Here is an 18,969-nt window from a genome sequence, read left to right as displayed (position 1 = left end):
GAAGCCTAGGAATAAAAGGCATTAAGTGCTGAAAAAAAGAATGCTATAGGAATGTAAGATAACAGTGTCAGGAATACAGAAATTTTGATGACCACAGATCTTAACAGTGGTGACAGAAGGAAGAACACTAATGCAAAACAGATGCCAAAATATATACAAAAAGAGAGAAATCAATATACAAAATGTGACTCTCACGTGTCTATTTGGAAAAATACCATCTCCCCAAAAGGAAATATATTCAAGAACAAACCTATATTGCATTAAAGAAGAAAAACTCCCACACCAGAGTAATCAAATACCAATTCCACACAAATAAATAATTGTATCACATAAAACTCTATCAATGCTCATTTTAAAATCCCACAGACTAAAAATCAGTCTGTAGGTGTTCAGGTGCTCCATATCAAACATACTTCTAAAAAAATACACTCTTTGCCATACATAAGTCACCACAATAAATTTACAAGACTTTGTGAATATAACTCACTCAATGACACTGATATGATAACTGAAGTCTTTCAAAACTGGGGAAGACAGTAATTGCCTATCCCATAGCTCATCAAGTGTCCAGCTGAAATATACCCAGTAGGCTACGTTCTCATCGTAGCATGAGAAATTTCAACAAGTTATCCAAAACTACAGCTTGTAAAACTTAGATGTCTAAGTTCAAAACTGCTGTACTTTATTAAACCCCAAATCATTTATAGAGAACATTAAAGGGTGTCAATGTTTTGGAAACCATTTTTTTAAATATTACTGCTTAAACCCCTTTTTAAATCTCTAATGTTATTTTGTGTCTAAAGAGAAGGGGAACAGCTGATAGTTTGTTTCAGAAGAGAGTCAGATTGCTGGGTTTTGGAAAATCACTCCACTCAATGGGTGAATAAAAGTAAGATTCAAATCAGGTCCATCTCAGTTCCTCACCTGCCCCCTTGTGGAGATGTAGGAAGAAATCAACACCAAAAAAAGGTAACTATTGCAACTCAATAAAGCCAGCATGAATTTAAAAACAAAACAAAACAGAAATCAGCCAATGAATACTGTTTTGAGCCTTAGCTGGTTCGGCTCAGTAGAAAGAATGTCAACCTGCGGACCAAAGGGTCCTGGGTTCAATTCTAGTCAAGGGCACATGCCTGGGTTCGGGCTTGATCCCCAGTAGGGGGCATGCAGGAGGCAGCCAATCAATGATTCTCTCTCATCACTGATGTTTCTCTCTCTCCCTTCCTCTCTGAAATCAATAAAAATACCTATTTTTTAAAAAATACTGTTTTTGTTTTCAGTGTGCTAATCTTTTCTAAAATGATCTCATGTTTCCACTAGACATCTAAGGCTGTTAATGATATCATCTTCACTCATAACACCCTGATTGAACACAAGATGTTTCTACCTGTGGTTTTGTTTTCCAGCTCAGAACCTGGAAGGGGTCTTCTCTGACACAAAGTCTGCATTCCATCAAGAAAGCTCATTTGTAAGGCACCTCACTCACAAAGAGTCATGCTGATTTTCTTTGAAGAACCATCACCCAACCCTATTATGAGCCATTAACACATTGTTTGCGGGTAGTTTTTAATCGCGCGCTAACAGGTGGCGCGGGCCATTTTTGCTAATTTTTTGTGCAAATGGCAATGTTCAGTAAAATTACGATAACTTTAGTTTACGTATTTATACATTACCCGCATTCTACCGCTAGTCTATAAAAAAACGTATTAATACGTGTCCCGCACTCTACCACCAGTCAACGTAAAACGTATAAGTAAAACGTATAAATACGTTTCCCACAAACAATGTGTTAAAAATATCATCCTATAGAATAAAGAGGTAATATGTAAATTGACTCTCACTCCATCATGCGGTCACAAGATGGATGTGCCCACAACAGAGGAAGGTTCCCGTAACAAACCGTAACGAGGCTTAATGAGTGATCAGCAGGGACCTGAGGCTCTGTGGTCCTGGGCCAGAGCGGGGGACCTGAGGCTGTGCCCCCCGCCCAGCAGGGCTTGATGGGGGATCTCAGGCCACACACCCCACCAGGAGGGGCTTGACGGGGGACATGAGGCCGCGCCCTCCACCCCAGTGCCGAGCTGGAGGACCTGAGGGTACACGGGGAACCTGAGGCTGTGCCCCCTGCCTGGCAGGGATTGACGAGGGTGGGGCTGGCTAGGTCTGGATCACGCACAATGAGGGTGGGGCCAGCTGGGTCTTGGTCTTGCACAAATTCAAGGTACATGCAGGTGGGTGGGGACTTGACTCTGGGTCCCGCAGTGTGCCCACGACTCTGACAGGAGGAAGATTTTCATATACATTTTACTAATTTTCCTTCATCTCTGACACTTCTATTATAGAGAAAGGGCAAATAGCAATAAAATATCTAATAAAAGAGAAACATGCAAATTGACCGCACCTCTGCTACACTCACAAGCCACACCCACCAGCTAATCAGGAGTGAGTATGGAAATAAACCCAAACAAGATGGCGGCAGCCATGGAGCTGGAGCGAACAGGCTTGGGTTGCCCCTGGCGATGGAGGAAGCCAAGCTTCCCGCCTGCCCTGGCTGGCTGTGGGCTCCGCTCAAGGCTACAAAGATTCAATTATAGAAGATAAATAAATCCCAGCTACTGCTTCCAGCCGCTGTGGCCTCCACTCAAGGAGGGTCTGGGAGCCTGGGTTGGCCGGGGCTGTGGCCAGCCGGCAAACAGCCATTAGCCCCTCACCCAGGCTGGCCACGCCCCCCAGCGGGGATCCCCACCCTGAAGGGGCTGTGGGCAGCCTGAAAACAGCCCTCAGCCCCTAACCCAGGCTGGCCACGCCCCCCAGGAGGACCTCCAGCCTGAAGGGGCTGTGGGCAGCCTGAAAATGGCCCTCAGCCCCTCACCCAGACTGGCCACACCCCCATGGGGTAAGGGTCCTGACTGGGGGGCTTGGCCAGCCTGCAATTTAAAAACTATTTCAAAGTATATTACAATGTGAACAGAATACTTAAAGAAGCCAAAGAATTAACATAACAATACCACTACTCCCCCAGGTGATTCTTAATGTAGAATATTATTAAATAAAACAAGAAGACTACCACTGAAATGCAGAAATCTAGGACTTCTTTTGGGGGGGCGGGGGGTTTGTCAAATGATCTTTAATAGAAATAATTTCCTTTGTAGTTCTTAACTAGCTGGGCACTCCATTGCACCACTGTTTAAGTCATTTATGATGTCATGAGGGTGGCAGCCATCAACACTGCAGTCCCCAGTATCTCTCTACAGGATCCAGAAAGTTCTCTAGCTAAAGATCAGTGCTGTATTGGTTGGACAATGTTGACAATATCATCAGAAGTGATATTTTCACTGTGTTTAATGTTTTTTTACTTCTTTCTGCTCTTTGTGGTTCTTTGGGGGCTTTGATGATCAGGCAGAGGCAGAAGTACTACCTCAATCTGGGCCTGTCTGTTCTGAATAGTCAGTTTCACTGTAATCTCCAGACCCTTCCAATCACCAGTTGCTTTGGCGATGTAATCAACAATCAGAGGCTGATGTTGGGGGTGAAGGCAGATGTGCCATCAACTTCCCCACCAGTGCACCTCTGATATATAGTGATCTCCTTGGAGTCGAACTTCAGCAGCATGGTGGAGGCAACTGGTGTTGGATGAACCCAGATATGGGACGACTGAAGAAAGTTGCACCTAAGCCTCCTCTGAGCCAAAAACCAAAAGCTAGTGCTTCTATTCTTAAGAAAATATGTTTTTAATGATTTAAAGTGTGAATACAGCAATAGTTTCTTTTAAAAACAACAGTTTTAAATAAAATAGTTTCCTTTTCAAATCTTTCAGAAGTTTTAGTTTATAGTACTACTTTGACATGTCATAATATCTGGACATTATATGGCTGTATCTTTTTTTATGCCACCACTGAGTCTGACTGACGTGGCTCAGTGGGTGAGTGTGGACCTAAGAACCAGGAGGTCATGGTTCGATTCCCAGTGGGGCACATGCCCTGGTTTCAGGCTCAGTCCCCAATGTGAGGCGGAGAGGAGGCAGCCGATCAATGATTCTCTTATCATTGATGTTTCCATCTCTCTCTGAAATCAATAAAAATACATTTTTTTAAAAATGTCATCAGTGAAAGAGAAGTCTAAGTTAAGTGATTATTTAGTAAATTAATCATTTATTATAAATATTATATGCTTGTCAGATTTTAGGACAGATATGAGTCACAACAGATTGATACTAGTTAAATAGCTATCTTTTACCAAAATTTAAATCAGATTTTTTATTTATTTATTTATTTATTTATTTATTTTTAATTTATTGCTTAAAGTATTACAAAGGGTATTACATATGTGTCCATTTTATCCCCCCGCCCTAGACAGTCCCCTAGCCTCCCCTATCCCCCAGTGTCTTATGTCCATTGGTTATTCCTATATGCATGCATACAAGTCCTTTAGTTGATCTCTTACCCCCCTACCTCCTGCCCCCCAACCCTCCCTGGCCTTCCCGTAAATCAGATTTTTAAAACAAGAATTTTCTTGCACATTTTCCAAAATGAACGATGAACTCAGATAATTTACATGTTATAACAGAATAATTTATTTAGAACCAAATAAATAAAATTCTACTAGTAAGAAGCAATACAGAGCTATTTTCAACCTTTTAATAATCCTATGCATTTTTAAAAATTTGTCATCAACATTTAAAATTACTTCACCTTCCCATGTTTTCACCGAATTCAAGACTCAGGAGTTATAATAAAATGATTTTTTTTCACTATATCAAATCCAAGCCACAACAATCCTATCTATCTCTAAAATTTTCCATTTAGGAAAACTCACCATCTTCTGAGAAGCCAGACACATAAAATGCTCTATAGTTGCATGAACCAAGACAAACAAAACCAGGCTGAGAGCCAGGACAGAGCTTAATAGCATACTGCTACTGACTGTCACTGGAAAAATCATACTAAGTCTTCTGTCTTGGACAACAAACCATATTATCACAAGTATATGCCTCTTAGCAAGAGGAGGAAAAGCCATCTTTGGAAATATACGTGTTCTTACATATGCAATGGGCTCTTGTTCACTTACTAACACCGTCAGTAAGGGTATCATGTGTACTGGTGACTGATAGTAAAAAGACAATTGAATGAGTCATATAAAAATCTACAAACTGTTCTGAAGCAAATATGAAGTCTGAAAATTTCCACTGCCTATTCTTACTTCACAATACAGGCTTATAACAACAATGGACTTTTTACCAAAGTAATAAATAATTTCTCCGTCCTCCATATTCTTTTTATCCTACCTCATTAGTACAAACAAAGTTTCAGAAGCATAGTATTTCTTCTTAACAACAAAAATTGCTATTTCTCTTCTGGCATAACACAAAAGCCATGAGCCTGTCTTACACATACACTTAATGCAAGTAACCAGAAGTCCTTTGAAATAAAGGAGAGCTGACCTTACCGGGATGTTTTCCCAAACCTTACTTCCAAATAGTAATGCTGACTTTACTGGAAATCCTAGTGTAGGTGAAGGCCTCTATATCCCACTACTATTTTATGATCCAGTTAGCTTTCCCCAAGAGATTGAGTTAAAAAAAAATATTTTTTTATCAAAACCAAATCAGATCCACAAAAATAGAATACCAATAAAAGGCAGTGTAACCCAACTAAAAATAGAAGAGTCACTGAAGCCAACATACCAAACATACCTGCCAAACATTCTTATTACAAAACGATATTGTCATTTATGATTAGCATTGCCAAAACCCTTAAGCATTTATGGACACAAGATGAACCACTAGCTAAAGAATATTAGCAGCATAAACAGATAGCCAAGAACTGAGATAATACTTCTGAAACACCTCACCTCAATAATTAAATAACAGATACTATTGTTAAGCATCTATTACTATGTCCTAGACCAAGGGTCCTCAAACTACAGCCCACGGACCACATGCAAGTACAAATACTGTATTTGTTCCCGTTTTGTTTTTTTACTTCAAAATAAGATATGTGCAGTGTGCATAGGAATTTGTTTATAGTTTTTTTTCAACTATAGTCCGGCCCTCCAAAGGTCTGAGGGACAGTGAACTGGCCCCCTGTTTAAAAAGTTTGAGGACCCCTGTCCTAGACACTATGCAAGGTGCTAACAATACAGTGAACAAAGCATGACCTGTGCTTTTGTGAGCTCCCAAACCAGTGAGTCAACAGATATTATTCAAGTCAGCTAAGAAATGAAAATTTACACCTGAGATGTAAGACAAGTAGAAGTAAAGCAAATGTAACACATGTGAGAAGCCACAGCATAAGAAACCTGACCTGGTCTATGGTACACAACTAGGGCTCAATTAGGAGGTGACTAAGCAAAGAAGGGTACAAGGCATCCAGGCAGAGACATTCCATGTGGGAAGGCATGAAGGGCAGAAGGAGACAGGGCCTTTGATTGCAGTTCTAACTAAGAGAGCGTGGAAGAGAGCTTTGAGAGGGAGGCAGAGATCAGACTACTCAGGCTCTCAGAGGCCATTTTTAAATTTGGATGATGGACGACAGAGGGCCAGTCATAGAACAAGGACACTCTCTTTGGACAGCAATGACCTAAAACAGAATAAAAACAGGTGGATTTAATCTCAGTCTCATTTGAGAGAGTAAGACAAGCCACAATGGCTGAGGAATTAGATCACTGAGCCACGGTGATTTTAACATCCACCAAATCCCCGGAGCTATAGACTTTATACCACACCCAAGCCTAAAGGGGAGGATACTTTCAACCACCTTCTACATATATAAAACCTACATATAATAATCCTTTTAAAAAAGAGTTTGCAGATGATATCATGTATATAGGAAACTTTTTAAATCCACTAAAAGTGCCCAGCCAGCATGGCTCAGTAGTTGAGTATTCGACCCAGGAAACAAGAGACGGTGGGTTCGATTCCCGGTCAGGGCACATGCCTGGGTTGCAGGCTCAATACCCAGTGGGGGTGCATGCAGGAGGCAGCCGATTGAAGATGTGTCTCTCTCATCGACGTTTCTATCTCTCTATCCCTCTCCCCTCCTCTCTAAAAATAAATAAAAACACATTTAAAATGAATAATAAATAAATAAATCCACTAAAAGTATTTGAGCTAATAAACAAGTTTAGCAAGGTTTCATAGTACAAGATCAACATTAAATAATTCTTATTTCTATACACTAGTAAAGAAAAATATGAAAATAACACAAGTTAATTCTATTTAAAATTAAATTTAAAAAGAATAAAATACTCAGGAATACATTCAACAAAAGAAGTCCAAAACTTTTACTCTAAAAACTATAGTGGCTCAGCTGGTATGGGTTAGTGGTTAAAATACTTTAAATTTATTATTTTTGATAGTATTACATATATCTCCCATTTTCCCCCCTCCTCCCAACGCCCACCCCACCCCTACGTCAGCATATAAGTTCTTTGGTTTACCTCTTAATATGCCCCACAACCCCACATCGAGTTATGTCAGTCTGTTCCATGCCACTGATTTAGAGAGAGTGGAAGGGAGGGGGAGGCATGGGAAAGAAACAGAAAGAGAAGCATTCATGTGAGAGAGACACATAGATTGGTTGCCTCCCACACTCGCCCCAAATGGGACAGGGATCAAACCTGCAAACCAGGTATGTGGCCTTGACCATGAATAGAACTCAAAACTCTTTGATGTGTGGGGCACCGCTCTAACCCCTGAGACACGACAACCAGGGTGACATGACAGTCTTTTCAACAAATGGTGCTGCAACAACTGGACATCCACATGTAAAAAAAAAGATTATCTAGACTAGCAGTCGCCAACCTTTTGGACCTTGCAGACCACCAGGTGGAGACTGCTGCTCCAAAGGTTTCCTTAAACAAAACTTATATTCCTAGAAGATAATAGAAGGGAAAAACTAGGTTGCGGAAGGTTTGGCAATGACTTTAATATATAATACAAAAGATGTGATCCATGAAAAAACTGATAATCTGAACTTGGTTAAAATTAAAAACTTTTGCACTGTAAAAGACAATGTAAGGAGAAAATATTTGCAGAATATATATATATATAATGCAAATAGACCGAACGGCAGAACAACGGGTCGCTATGATGTGCGCTGACCACCTGGGGACGCGTGCGGAACATGGCAGGCGTCGGCAGCAGGCGGCAGAGCACAGAACATGGCAGGCATTGGCCACAGCGGGATGGTGGAGCAGGTGAGTGGGGGCACAAGACCAAGGTGGGGTGCCGGTCACTGTCATCGGGGTGAGCCTCTGATGGTTACTGAAAATTCATTGCTCCTGTGCACCATGGTCCCGTCGGGTCTTGCACCTGCTGCCAGTGCCGAGGCCAGCCCCGCTCGCACCCACTGTCGGCGCCGGCCTCATTCACACCTGTAGCCGGCACCAAAGTTGCCACTTGCACCTGCTGCCAGTGCCTGGCGCCCGGCGCCAGTCCCAATCACTCAGCACCGTCAGCGGATGCAAGCAGCAGCTGCCAGCCCCAGTCGCCCCTGAGGGCTTCTCTACCTCCGCCTGCTCCTGAGGGGCAATCAGGGCAGCAGACGCCGCTCACACCTGCTGATAGCACTGGCCCCACTCACACCTGCTGCTGGCATTAGCCCCAGTCGCTCTGCGAGTGGGACCGGCGCTGTCAGCACATGGGAGTGACAACTGGTCGCTATGATGCACACTGACCACCAGGGGCTCCCAGACTGTGAGAGGGCACAGGCCAGGCTGAGGGGGACCCACCCGGGGGACCCCCCCCGGGGACCCCGCTCCCAGGGAACAAATTTCACGCACTGGGCCTCTAGTATCCTTACTAATAAAAGCCTAAGTGGTCATCATGCCGTGATACCCTTATGCCGTCACAAGATGGCTGCGTGCACAGGCGGGCAGGGCTGAGCTTGATACTGCGTCCACGGCACAGAGCCTGCCTGAGAGTCCCACCTCTGCAAGGCGAGGCCTGCCTGGGGGTCCGGCCTCCCAGCTCCGGCCTACCTCTTTGGGGCAATCCATCGAGGAGCCCTGGATGGGTGGGAGGGGCCTACCTCAATCACGGGGGTCTCACACTGTGACAGGGCACAGGCCAGGCTGGGGGACACCCCCAACCACCCAAGTGCATGAATTTCATGCACTGGGCCTCTAGTATATAATAAAAGCCCAGCTACCGTTATGGCAGAACAACCAGACACTATGTTGCACACTGACCACCAGGGGTAGACGCTCAATGCAGGAGCTACCCCTGGTGGTCAGTGTGCTCCCACAGCAGAACACTGCTCAACCAGAAGCCGGGCTCATGGCTGGTGAGCACAGCGGTGGTGGCGGGAGCCTCTCCCACCTCCGTGGCAGTGCTAAGGAGTGAGCAGGTGGGCAGTTAGGAGTGATGGGTCCCGGATTGCAATCGGGCCTAAACTGTCAGTTGGACATCCCCCAAGGGGTCCCGGATTATGAAAGGGTGCAGGCCCAGCTGAGGGACACCCACTCCGGGCCAGAATTTTGTGCATCCGGCCTCTAGTATTTCTAATAAAAGACTTATTCAAAATCCTATATAATAAAAGGCTAATATGCAAACTGTCCCCTCGGGAGTTCAACAGGGAGTTCGTTCGCTTGCTATGATGTGTTCTAACCACCAGGGGGCGGTGTGGAACATGCCGGGTGACCAGCGGTGGTGGCAGGGCACTGAGGGAGTGAGGGGAAAAGGAGGTGGGGAGGCCAGGAGGCAGGGAACCTGATTGGCCCTGATCGCTGGCCAGGCCTAGGGACCCTACCAATGCACGAATTTTGTACACCAGACCTCTAGTATAAAAAGCACTCTTAAAATTCAACAATAAGGAAAAAAAAACAGCCTGATTTAAAAAGGGGCCAAAGACCTTAACAGACACCTCACCAAAGATAAAAAGAAAATACACAGATGCAAATAAGCACATGAAAAGATGCTCCTCACTATATGTCATAAGGAAAATGTAAATTAAAGTAAGATACCACTACACAACTATCAGAATGCCCAAAATTCAGAACACTGACAACACCAAGTGCCAGTGAGGATGCAGAGCAACAGGAACTCCATCCATTGTTGGTGGATTCCCACAATGATGCAGCCACTTTGAAAAAATTTGGTGTTTTACTATAAAACTAAATATGCTCTACCAGCAACTTTGCTCCTTGGTATTCATTGACCAAAAGTGGGGGAAAATTTATCTCCACATCAAGGATGGTTCTCCATAATGGCCAAAATTTAGAAGCAATCAAGATGTCCTTCCCTGCAGAGTGGGCATGGCTCAGTGGTTGAGTGTTGGCCTATGAACCAACAGGTCAAGGATCAATTCCCAGTCAGGGCACATGCTCAGGTTGCAGGCTCAATCCCCAGTGCAGAAGGCAACCAATCAATGATTCTCTCTCATCACTGATGTTTCAATCTCTCTCTCCCTTTGAAATAAAATTTAAAATTATACATATTTTTTTTTCAAAGATGTCCTTCCGTAGGTGAATGGGTAAGTAACTGTCATCCAAACAATGGAATATTATTCAGTGACAAAAAGCCCTGAAGAGAGATGGAGAAACTTTAAATGCATATTACAAAGTGAAAGAAAGCCAATCTGAAAGACTACATACTGTCTGATTCCAACTAAATAACATTTAGGAAAAGACAGAACTATGGAAACAATATAAAGATCAGTAGTTGCCATGGGTCTGGGGGAAGGAAAACTTGGCAGACATTTCCTTAACCAAGAGATCAACGTGGATGCTTCCCCAACAGAACAATCTGACACCATGTGCCTCCTGACACAAAGTAATGAAAAGGACACAATGTCATAACTGTGGTATAGTCCTACAAAGAGTGAGCAATCTGAATCTAATCACAAGGAAACATCACATAACCTCAATGGACAGACATTTTTTTAAATAACTGTCCTCTTCGCCGAAACCGGTTTGGCTCAGTGGATAGAGTGTCGGTCTGTGGACTGAAGGGTCCCAGGTTAGATTCTGGTCAAGGGCATGTACCTTGTTTGCGGGCACATCCCCAGTAGGAGGTGTGCAGGAGGCAGCTGATCGATGTTTCTCACTCATCAATGTTTCTAACTCTCTATTCCTCTCCCTTCCTCTCTGTAGAAAATCAATAAAATATATTAAAAAAAAAAAAAGATGAAAGCACATAGAAACTGGAAAAAGAAAGGGGAGCAGAATGGGCTGGTTGGACACCCACATGTGGCACAGCGGAGGCCTCCTGTGAGAGGCAAGGGGTCCCATGAGCACAGCCCAGGGTTCCAGAGCTAAGAAGGAAGTCCTCATAACTTCTGGCAGTAAAAACCAGGGGGAATTGTGACTGAATGACAGAGGCTGCTGGAGTCCCAAACAATTCCCCTTAAAGGACCAGCGCACAAACATATTGTCCGGCTCCCTCTGAGCTCCAGTGCTGGATGGATGCATTGAGGGAACCAGGGACCAATGGGGAGGAACTGGATTGCCTGGTATCAGGGCAGGAACTTGGAGGTGACCTGGGTGCTCTCCACAGTCATTGTTCCTATGCTGGGACCACCACTGTCACACAGCTGACTGGCAGCAATATCTCAGTTTCCATCAGTATAGATTCACACTGTTCACCCTAGTTATTCCCTGAGACTCAGTCCCATCAAATTTGCAGCCCCACCTAAGCTGTTTGTAGCTGTTCTTCCATATGAATAGCCTGTCCTGGCTCAGGTTTCAGACTTTAGTAAAATCTCTTAAACAAGCAGCAGCTGGAGTCAGCATGCTCCACACCTATCAATAAAAGGCCCAAGACCGAGAACCTACACAGAACCTAGAGACAGAAGAACTTCACTAGAGAACATGGAAAAAGATCCTGGACAGAAACTGGCCACAGAACCTAGAGACAGAACCTAGCGAGAGAACCTGGCTGAAGAACCTAGAGACAGAACCTGGCTACAGAACCTGGATAGAACATGGCAAGAGAACCTAACCTGACTAGAACCTGGTGACCGAACCAGGCTGGGGAACCTGGGGAACCTGGCTGGAGAACCTAGCAAGAGAACATGGACACAGAACCTGGCTGGAGATCCTAACCAGAACTTAGCTGGAGATCCAGGCTAGAGATCCTGGCTAGGCTGCTGATCAACTGAACGCTGTCTCCGTGTCATTCCTTCTTCGCCGACTCCGTCCCCACCTTTGGGGACCCCTGGACATGCTGGGGTTGGACCCCAGCAGGTTTATTTGTGTTATGCTTATTAATTTGTGCAGTTATTCAGTGTCTGGTAAGTTAATGTTCAAGAAAAAAATATTAATTTTTATTAAAATGTTCTATTATTTTATGTTAACGATTACTCATTTATTTCAACCCTTTGTATTCAGCATGTCTCTACTTAAATAAACCTATGTTTCTATGAGAAAGAAAAAAAAAAAAAAGGCCCAAGACCAGGCACTAGCACCAGCCAGCCTTGATTCACTGCTGGGCCTCACCTGGGCACTTCTAGCCCAGTACAAGTAGCAGCTATCTGCAGATCTCTCTGTAACTCCTGCCAGGTGGCCCTAGGCAGTGGCTGACTTCGTAACTTCTTGGAGGCCCCAGACCCAGTGCACCCAGTGAAAAGCTTCAGACCATAGCAGATTACAACTCAACACACCCACAAATGACACACTCAAGGGGCAGACTCAGTGAGCACAAAAACCCACTGAAACAAATTCTGCTCCATAGGGTTGTCTCCTGCACAGCGCTCTTCCATTGTAAACACAGCTGTTCCTCACAGCCAATTGGGGTGGAGGTCAACTCCTCCCCGTGATGCCAACAGCAATCAAGGCTCAACTACAAGACTGTGCACACAGCCCACACAGAGGCGCACCTAGAGTGCCCAGCTCAGATGACTGGGGAGGCTGAGCCATGGGCTCTACAAGACACTTACTACAAAAGGCTCCTCTATCAATTCCAAGAGACATGAGAGCTCTACCTAATACATAGGAACAAATACAAGGAAGCAGCCAAAATGCAAAGAATTGTTACAAATGAAAGAAATGGAAGAAAACAAACTACTGGATACAGAGTTCAAAAACGATGGTTATAAGGTTGCTCAAGGATCTAAATGAGAGCTTCAAGGGACTTAGTGAGACTTTCAAGAATTTTAGTGAGGATGTCAAAGACATGAGAAAGGAACAGTCAGAAGTTATGAATATACTAACTGAAATAAAGAATAATTTACAGGGATTCAACAGTAGAGGAGAGGATTCTGAGAATCAAATCAACAATTTGGAATTTGAGGAAATAAAAAACACCCATTCAGAAGAGCAAAAAGAAAAAAGAATCAAAAAATATGAAGATAGTATAAGAAGCCTCTGGGACAACTTCAAGCAACCAACACTTACATTATGGGGGTGCCAGAAGAAGAAAGCAAGATATTGAAAACCTGTTAGAAGAAATAATGACAGAAAGATCACAACATGGCACCTGACGGGACCCAGCCTGGACACTGTGCCACTGTGGTGCAACCACAACTGACCCCACAGGGCTCTTGCCGCTGCAGTGTACTTATCCACTACCAACGCTACTGTGCTACCGGGGCTTGGGGGTAGGAACTGTGCTGAAGGCTGGGAGGTGGATGTAGCCATCCCTAATCTGGAACTGTTGAACTGAGGACCTGAGGAGACTCAAGAGGCTGCAGATCTATAGGTGAGATGGGAGGGCCTGGGACTGAGAAAGGAGGCTTCAAGGGCACTGGCTGTGGAGACTGCAGAGTGGGTACAGCAGTGGGAGCCTGGGACTGCAGTCCCTGGATAGAGTAGCACTAGCACCCTGCCACAGTGCAGCCTAGGAAGTTCCTCCTGAGCAGTGGGAAGAGCCACGCAGTTGAGCTCAGAGCCAGCCTACACTGGAGGGATCTGAAGGACACTGCCAGCATTGAATCTGGAGGTCCATTTATATCTTGGAGGAACTCGTGCTGGTGAGCAGAAAGGGGGCTGGACAGTAGGCCCAGTAAAGATTAGAGCTGCCCATCTGGAACACCAGGAAGGTACCCTCTTTCCCACCGGCCAAACAGTTGCTTCTGACTTCCACTGCAGCAATCTGAGCCAAGGAGAAATAGCCCAAGGCTGGAAATCTGTGCCCCTTCAGGAGGCAAGGAGGTGCCAGCCAGCCAGGCAGAGATGAGGTATTGGAAGGAGAGGAAGGGCCTGATCCCCCATCCTACAAGCTACTGTCACCAATCCCAATAAGAGTCTGCTCAAACCAACCCAGTCAAGACCAGGATACCCCAAAGAGCCCTGCTCCGTGGAGGAAGGGAGAACAGTTCAGAACAGAAACACTCAAGGTGTGAAACTTAAGGCAGACCCAGCCTCTGCGATAAGGAGGCCTCACCCACTAGACTACAAGGAGCTTCAACCTATCGGGCCTCAATCAGGTTGCCCAGGGCCAGAAAGGGACAGTGACATACATAGGTCTGCACCAGAGAATCTCTCAGGAGGCCCAGGGCAGACACACAAAGGGGCCTGATTCAACAACATCAGAGCAAAATCCAGGGAGCTCCACAAATAGCATACCCAAAGGTTTCGGAGTGTGAGTGTGTGTGTGTGTGTGTGTGTGTGTGTGTGGCCTTTTTGTTTTGTTTTCGGGTTTTTTCCCCCTTTTTTTGCTTTTTTCTTGCATATCTATTAATTCTTTCTTCTCTTTGATTCTATTCTCTTTGACTTTTTATTATTATTAATTTTTATTTCATTTTTCTCTTATTTTCTCCTTTTTTTCCATTTAACTTTCCTATCTGTATCTTAATATAAACATTGTTAGTAATTTTTAAATCCATTATTATTGCCAGGGCAGTGTGGCTCAGTGGTTGAGCATCAACCCATGGAACAGGAGGTCACAGTTCTATTCCCAGTCAGGTTATGTGGCCAGGTAGTGGGCTGAAACCCCAGTAGACAGATGATCAATAATTCTCTCTCATCACTGATGCTTCTCTCTCTCCTACTACCTTCCTCTCTGAAATCAATAAAATATATTTATTTAAAACTTAAATTATTATTTAATTTCTTTTCTGTTTCCTTTTCTTTTTTATTCCTATACTAGTTATTATAGCTTCCTTCTTGCTTTCACTTTGCCATTTTTTCTTATTCTTGTTTCTCCCTTTTTCTTTATATCCCTTCCAAGACTTTGGTCTCATGTCTTCTAGTACTTTTTTATTTTTTCTTTGCTTTCTCTTCTTTTTCCTTCTCCTGTTCTTGTTTTGTGTAATTTGATGACTTTTGTGCTGTTTTTGATTAAGTCCCATGAATGGGATATCAACAATCAAATCCCAATTATAACAAAGGAGTCCAAATAAGTCACACCAGGGGCAATCCTAGAGCATGCAGCTCAGGAGATCAAAGAGACTGCACCATTGGACCCCTAAAGACACTTTTTACATAAGGCCATCCCTCAAAAATTGAGAAGACAGTTCTAATACATAGAAACAAATATAAAAGAGACAACTAAAATGGGGAGACAAAGAACAAACCCAAATGTAAGAAAAGGAGGAATATCCAGAAAAAAAACTAAATAAATGGAGGCAAGCAGCCTATCAGAGTTCAAAGTAATGGTTATAAACATGCTTAAGGAACTTAGTAAAAATTACAAGGCACTCAATGGGAACTACAACAGCATGAATAAAAGACACAGAAACCATGAACAAGACCAGACAGAAATAAGAATAGCATATCGAACATTGAGGACACAGTGGAAGAAATTAAAAGTATATTGGATGAAGCAGAGGATGGAATCAGTGATTTGGAAGGTAGAAATAAATACCCAATTAGAGCAGCAAATAGAAAAAATAATGTAAAAGAAAAACAGCTTAAGGGAGCTATGGGAAAAGAAGAAAGAGAAGAAGAAGGAGAGGAGGAGGAGGAGAAGAAGAATGTGAGCAAGGAACAGAGAAACTGAAGAAATACTGACAGAAAACTTCACCAATTTGGTGAAGGAAAGTCTCACAAGTTTAGGAAGCACAGAGAGACCCAATCAAGATGAACCCAAAGAGACTCACACCTAGATACGTCATCATTAAAATGGCAAACGTTAAAGACAAAGAAATAATCTTAAAGGCAGAAAGAGAAAGACAAAAAATTACCTGCAAAGCAGTCCCCATTTGAATGTCAGCTGAATTCTCAATAGAAAGACTTCAGGCCAGAAGGGAATGGCATAAATTATACAAAGTAATGAAAAGGAAGGGCTGAATCCAAGACTACAGTATACAGCAAGGCTATCATGTAAAATTGAAGGTGAAATAAAAAGCTTATCAGAGAAAAAATTAGTTAACGAAGTATATTACCAGGAAACCTGCAAAGCAAGAAATGTTAAAGGGACTGCTTTAAGAAGAAAAGGAGAGAGGATCATAGGTATAAGAAAATTAAAATGGCAATAAATAAATACCTGTGAATAACATTAAATGTAAATGGATTTAAGGCTCCAGTCAAAAATCATAGGGTAACTGAATGGATAAGAAACATGACCCATATATATGCTGTCCACAAAAGACCAACCTCAGAACAAAACATAGACACAGACTGAAAGTGAAAGGATGGAAAAATATATTCCACACACGGAAAGAAAAAAAAAGCTGGAGTAGCAATACTAATATCTGACAAAACAGACTTCAAAACAAAACCCCATAACAAAAGACAAAGAGGGCCACTACATAAATACTAATGGGAATGACTCAACAACAAAATATAAGCCTAGTAAACTTATATGAACCCAATACTGCAGCAACCAAATACATATATATACACACACACACACACACACACACACACACACACACACTCTTGATGGGCTTTAAGGGGGAGATTGACTACAAAACAGTAATAGTAGGGGACTTTTCCACTCCACTGACATCATGGGGTAAATCTTCCACACAAAAAATCAACACGGAAACAGAGGCCTTAAATGACACACTACTGAAAAACAAAAACAAAAAAAAAAAATGACACACTAGGTCAGGCTTAAGAACGTTTTACTCCAAAGCAAAAAACTATATATTCTTCTCAAGTGCACATGGAACATTCTCAGAGAGAACACATGTTAGACACAAAACAAATCTAAACAAATTCAAGAAGACTGATATACCAAGCATTTTCTCAGATCACAATGGCATGAAGTTAGGAATCAACTACAACAACAAAAAACTCAAATACAGGGAGGCTAAATAGCATGTTATTAAACAACTAGAGGCCCAGTGCACTAATTCGTGCATGGGAGGAGGGGGGGGGGGGATGGGACCACAGGAGGTTGGCTGTCTGGGGGAGGGACCTCAGAGGGAGATTGGCCAGCCAGGTGGGAGGGACCACAGGAGGTTGGCTGGCAGCAGAGAGGAATAGGGGGAGGGACTGCGGGAGGTTGGCCGCTGGCCCTGAGGAGGGAACTGACCCTCAGCCCCCCTGAGAAAGGGGCTGCGTCTGCTGCCACACACCCCTGGTTCCCTGTCCCAGCCCAGGCCCAAAGGCCCCGGCTGGATCAGGAGAGGAGGCAACAGTTGCCGGGCTGGGTGCAGAAGGAACGGATGCTGGATGCCGATGCCACCGTTGGCATCCCACCACTTCGAGGTTCCCCACCTCCCCCCTCCTCCTTCCCTCACCGCTGCACCACAACTGGGGGGGTGGGGGGGGGGGTTCAGGAGGCCCCTGAGGAAGGGAGAGGATGGGAGCGAGACAAACCCTTGTGTCGAGGGCTGACTTACAATAGATCGCAGCAAGGGAGCTGCTCTGCTATGTATGAAACCTTGACCCAGAAGCAGGTCTCTACAAATAGCTTAGCACCAGGGGCCGATGGGGGCCGGCTGGCTGGGGAAAGGGGCTGTGGGAGCACACTGACCACCAGGGGGCATCTCCTGCATTGAGCATCTGCCCTCTGGTGGTCAGTGCGCATCACAGTGACTGGCTGACAGGTAGTTCCCAGTCATTCCATCATAATGGTGCTTAGGCCTTTATATATATATATGAATGAATGGATTACCAATGAGATCAAGCAAGAAATTAAAAACTTCTTGGAAACAATGAAAATGAACACACAACCACCCAAAACCTATGGGACACAAGGAAAGATGTCCTGAGAAGGAAGTTCATAGCATTACAAGTCTACCTCAAGAAACAAGAAAAGCACTAATAAACTACCTAAATAAGCCTGTAATAAATGATGAAATTGAAGCAGTCATTTAAAAACTCCCAGTAAACAAAGTCCTGAACTGGATGATTTTACAGGAGAATTTTACCAAACATTCAAAGAAGAACTAACACTTGTTCTCCTCAAACTATTCCAAAAAACTCAAGAGGAAGGAACACTTCCAAGTTCTTTTTTATGAGGCCAGCATTATCCTAATTCCAAAACCGGATAAAGACAATACAAAGAAAGAAAATAATAGGCAAATATCTGTGATGAACAGAGATGCTAAAATCCTCAACAAAATATTAGCAAATCAGAACCAGCAATACACTGAGTGGCCAGATTATTATGACAACCTGATGTTTGTAGGCAAATTATCTATAATTTTGCACTGAAGTTGCTAGAGGGCCAGACCATTACAAATAGGGAAGCAGGTTGTTTACCACGACAGTAGAAGTGAATTTTTTTCTGAAGATATGGGTAAATAATGCGATTTAACAGCCTTTGAATGTAGGATATATTCCTTAACAGAAGATGGCTGCACCCTCAGTGGAAGCCAAGTTCCCCTAACGACCCTTAATGAGCAATCAGCAGGGACCTGAGGCTTCATGGTGCTGGGCCGGGGCAGGGAACCTGATGCTGCGCCCCCCTCCCCCTCGGTGGGGCTTGACAGGGGACATCAGGCCGCACTCCCTGCCCAAGCGCCAGGCTGGGGAACCTCAGGCTGTGCCCCCCTCCCGGCAGGGCTTGACAGGGGACCTCAGGCCATGCCCCCTGCCCGTGGGGCTTGACGGGGAACCTCAAGGTGCACCCCACGCCCTGGCCTGGGCCAGGGGACCACTGGCCACGTGCCCCGCCCTGGGGGACTTGAGGCTGCG

At 44.1% G+C, this 18,969-nt stretch overlaps 1 protein-coding gene across 1 annotated transcript in view; it reads right to left on the bottom strand.

The window, feature by feature from the left end:
* XPO4 (exportin 4) overlaps positions 1-18,969 on the bottom strand; it is a gene marked incomplete at its 5' end in the record, with an annotated part of 144,193 nt that overhangs the window by 63,417 nt on the left and 61,807 nt on the right.

This window comes from Myotis nattereri (assembly GCF_964212035.1).
Source record: "Myotis nattereri genome assembly, chromosome: 2".
Classification (NCBI taxonomy): Eukaryota; Metazoa; Chordata; class Mammalia; order Chiroptera; family Vespertilionidae; genus Myotis; species Myotis nattereri.
Note: the sequence above shows the minus strand (reverse complement) of the source record. Positions and strands in the feature narration are given on the sequence as shown.